Genomic DNA, 4,812 nt, shown 5'->3' with positions numbered 1-4,812 from the left:
AACTGCAGGACAAAAACCTACAGAAAAAGCTGCATCAAGCCTTGTAATTATAGCTTTCCTGCTCTCATTAAGTCTGGAATGGTGGCATTGTGTTTAGGGCAGTTACCTCACCGCAAGAAGGTCCTAAGTTCAAATCCACAGTCTGGCTAGTTTGCAGTGGGTTCCCTCTGGGTATTCTGGTTTTCTCCCACAGTTAACAGTCACACAATTGGAGTTGGGTGTGTTGGTTATTCCAAATTGCCTATGAATGTGAGTGCAAATGGTTGTTTATCTCTATGTGATAGAGCTGTCCAGGGTGTACCCTGCGGCTTAACCTATCGCAACGTAAGCCCTACAACCCGGATAAAGATAGGAGAATGGTAGTTGTTGTAAATCCATTCAATTTTTATGTTAGCCAGACTCTAGACTTTGTTGAACATGTCATATGTAATATGAAGACAACATGTAGTATTTAAGTCACCAAGTAGTATTGGGGTAACAGTTATTGAATAGTGTTGCAATAAAATGACAAAATTGTGAAGGACTAAAATATTCCGTATTATTGAATATGAATCAGGTGTGTTGATTTAAATAAGTTGTGTAAGTTTCTGCCAAAGCAAAAAAAAATGTGTGCAACCAATGTCCACTAATGAATTAAGTAAATCCAACATGCTCTTTTTTTAGTGCACTGACACCTTCAACGGACACACCTTCACTTTACGCAAAGTTTGAATATATGGGAACATCCTGTGAGTGAAAGTGTGTGTGAAGGTGTGTATGTGTGTGTTAGTATCAGGATCAGAGAACGACAGCTTTCCTCTGTTCCAGTCCAGATTCACTGTGATCCTCTGGAGCTTCTTCTGGACTGAGAGAGCAGTGGATGGAGCTGATGGTGAGCGTGCTGAGTATTTACCTTCATAGAACCATATTCTCCATAATCCAGACTGTATCAGTCCCTTCCTCTGCACAGACTCTGCTAACACACCCAGTTCCCACCCTTTACTGTCTCCAACTTCAACATCCCAGCTGTGAGTCCCTGAGTTAAAGCCCTCAGAGCCCAGGACAGAGTAGAATAAATCAAACCTCTCTGGATTATCAGGAAGCTGCTGCTTCTCTCCTCCATATCTCACACTGGTCAGATCTTCAGACAGGATGAGGTTTGGATGAGCAGTGTTTGGGTCCAGGATGAGAGGAGTGTAGGAGACCATGTCCTTCATGTTGTTTCCAGATGTTGAAGGTCAGGTTGCCCAGGTGTTTGGCCTGGTCTATCAGAGCTCCTGAGGGCAGCTGTGGATCATCCAGCAGGGGGCAGCGCTGGACTCTTTCCCACTGCAGCCTTGTAGTTGTGCAGGAATGAGACGTCTTCAGCTCTCAGCTCCTCCTCTGTGGCTCTGACTGTGTCTGAAAGAGCTGCTATCTCTCTGCTCAGAGCCTCCATCTTCTCCTTCATCATCCCACTCTTCTGCTCTTCTTCCTCCCTCAGTGCAGCCAGCCTGGCCTCCTCTTCCTCTGCTAGAAACTGGTGAAGCTCCTTAAACTGCTCCTTAATCTGCCTCTCTGTGTGTCGGGCCTGGACCTTAATGTGTTCTGCTGTTTGATCAAACTTCACTTGAACTTCCTCACAAACCTTTAACTTCTTCTTTAAGGGCTCCAGAGTTTCCTGAAGTTCCTTCTTGTGTTGTTGTGCAGCTTCATCGATGGGTCTGAATCTGTGATTGGTGTGTTTTTCTGAGTCTCTGCAGACGACACACACTGGCTGCTGATGGTCCAGACAGAAGAGTTTGAGTTTCTCAGAGTGCAGACTGCAGAGATCCTCTGAAGCTCTCTGATCTCTCTCCTGTAAGAACGACTCACGCAGGTTCTTTAAAGCCAGATTAAAAGGTGGATCCTCCCTTGAAGATCTTCTGTTACAAACTGGACACTCGTGTGTTGGTCTCTCTTTCCACCATCTCTTCAGACAGTCTTTACAAAAGCTGTGGCTACATGACAGAAGAACAGGATCTCTGAAGACCTCCTGACAGACCGGACAGCAGAGATCCTCCTCTGATCTGGAAGCCATTGAGTCTGTGAGTGAAGCTGAAAACAGCAGACAGGAAGTACAGTCAGTCCTGGCTCCCCTCCCTCCTCTACCACCTTCACTGAAACTTCCTTTGAGTCGTGTTTTTGCTCAAACTCACATTCAGTGTGTGGAGCGTCAGCAGCTTGAAGCAGCAGTGTTGGAGTTTTCCACTTTTCTCTCCTGTAGCTGGACTCACTCAGAGGAAGCTGCTAGTTTGGTCTTAGCTCAGTCTGATCGTCTGTGCGTCTCTCTTTACTGAGGAGGAAGAACTTCCTGTTTCCTGGTTTGTTGCATTTGAGTGACGTAAGGGGAGGAGTAAAATGTTGCTGTTTCACCTGTGACTGAGGTGTGTTTTCATTCCAGAGTTAAACTGTAATCCTGCCTTCAGGTCAAAAGCTATTAACAGGTTTGCATCATTTTCACCTTCACATGTTCACAACATAAAACCTTTTGTTAATTCTAATAAATAAAGCGTGGCTCAGTCGTGCAGTTGTTTGGCAGCTTTATTTCAGACCTTGTTCTGGTTATTGTTCAGGTTCCCTAGCAGTGGGAGTGTAATGCAGTCACACAAACACAGGTTTTGTTAAGGTGTATTCACTTTTTTGCAGACCAAAAAATTCAAAATGGATCATAGATGTGCGTTTTTTGCTCCTCTCACTGAAGAACCAGCTGTTACTGTAACAGCAGCTACATTTCCATCAGACCAACACCAACATCAAATTGTCTTTGGGAAAAACTACAGCTCTAGATGGAAATTAATCTTTGAGTTTAAGTCCTGCTGTTTATTCCCTAAAGCACAATTACATTAATTCATTGATTATTTTACTCAGAAATTTCGTTTATTACCATTAAATATGTTTAAGAATTACACATTTACAATTCATTCATGAGTGCACCTGCAAGCTTACCTGTTGAAGATCATGGTTGATGTAATAGCATTATTTAAGACCAGCATCCACATCTCCTTTTTGCCAGTTTGTCACCTTTCTCTATATCCACCAGTCGCTCTGCCTGCAGCTCGCCCACTTCTCGGACATCCTTTTCACTTGGTCACCTGAGGCAGACTCAGCCTTTAGGCAACTAAAACATCTGTTCACTTCTGTACATCCTGACTCATCCAGACACTAGCAAACCATTCAATGCTGAGGCTGATGCCTCAACTGATGCTACAAGCCTGTGCCTTTTTTCCCATGGTTCAACCCCTACTGAGTGAAATTATGATGTTGGTGAGCGAGAACTGTTGGCCCTTGAGGAATGGTGTCTTCTGTTAGAGTGGACAGAACAATCTTTCATCATTTGGACCAACCATCAAAACTTAACGTACTTAAGAACTATCAAATGGCTTGCAGCCTGTCATGCCTTTGGGTCCCTGTTTCTTTTTACTTTTCTTTCTTTCTTTTTTTTTTACTGTTTTTTTGTTGTTGTTATTCTTTACTCTACCAGATCCCTGCAACACCAAACTAGATGGATTGTCACATCAATTCATCACCAACACAGATACAACTGAGCCCATTACCATCCTTCCACCCACCTGTAAAATCAGTTACTTTACCGAGGATATGGAGGGGGCCATTCATCAAGCTCTGGTATCAGCACCAGATCCCGACGCATGTGGCAGGGCCTGCAACACATCGCTGATTTCCAGCAGAGTAGCAGCAGAGTCACAGTCAGCTGCAAAACGCTACCAGATGAGCTGAGTTGTACGCTCGCTTCAACACCCTCAACACCAACCAAAACAGAGGAATTTTATCAGCAGAGGTAGCACAGAGCTCTTCACTCACTCTGACTTCGGCTGAGGTATGCAAGGTTCTGAGGAGGACTAACCCCTGAAAAGCAGCCGGCCCTGACTACATCCCTGGCCGTGCTTTGAGGGTCTACTCTTCAGAGCTGGCTGAGTTGTTTACAGACATTTTCAATTTGTCCCTCACATGGTCAGCTGTGCCCACATGCTTCAAGTCCACCATCATAGTGCCCCTCGCCAAGAAAAACAACATAATCTGTTTGAATGACTATTGCCCAATTGCACTCACTTCTATTGTAATGAAGTGTTTTGAGAGGATAGTCATGTCCCATGACTATCCTATGTCCCAGCCATCCCGGACACATTAGACCCTCTGCAATTTGCATATTGGAAGAATCGTTCTACTGAAGATGCCGTTAATGCAGCCATCTACTCAGCCCTCTCACACCTCAAAAATAAGCACACCTACGTTCAAATGCTGTTTAGACTACAGCTCAGAATCTAACACCACCATCCCAAACAGACTGGTGGAAAAGCTCTCTCCTCTTGGACTGACACCCCTCCTCTGTCGCTGGGTCCTAGACTTCCTCACAGGCAGAGTTGGTACCAGGACATCAGGTACAAAGATAGTGAGCGCAGGGACTCCCCAAGACTGTGTGCTCAGTCCACTCCTGTACACCCTCTTCACTCATGACTGTGTCCCCTCCAGGAGGAACACCTCCATCATTAAGTTCGCTGACAACACAACCATCGTTGGCCTGATCACTGGTGGAAAGGAGACGGCCTACAGGGAATAGGTGGCTCAGCTGGTGTCCTGGAAAATGATCTCTCCTTAAATGCTGTGTAGACTAAAGATTTGATTATTGACCTGGGATGAGGAAAGACCAGCACGCCCCAACACACACCAACGGGACTCAGGTGGAGAGGGTGAAGACCTTCAAGTTCCTCACCACCCACATCAGTGAGGAACTCAACTGGACCCATAACACATGGCAGATCATCAAGAAGGCTCAACGACGAAATCTAAGAAAAG

General features: G+C 45.1%; 1 pseudogene; it reads right to left on the bottom strand.

Annotated features, from left to right (window-relative positions):
• Positions 1-485: 485 nt before the first annotated feature.
• Positions 486-2,038, bottom strand: LOC113018407 (nuclear factor 7, brain-like; annotated as a pseudogene).
• Positions 2,039-4,812: the final 2,774 nt, after the last annotated feature.

This window comes from Astatotilapia calliptera, unplaced genomic scaffold (assembly GCF_900246225.1).
Source record: "Astatotilapia calliptera unplaced genomic scaffold, fAstCal1.2 U_scaffold_79, whole genome shotgun sequence".
Classification (NCBI taxonomy): domain Eukaryota; kingdom Metazoa; phylum Chordata; class Actinopteri; order Cichliformes; family Cichlidae; genus Astatotilapia; species Astatotilapia calliptera.
This window is presented reverse-complemented; position numbering and strand designations above follow the sequence as displayed.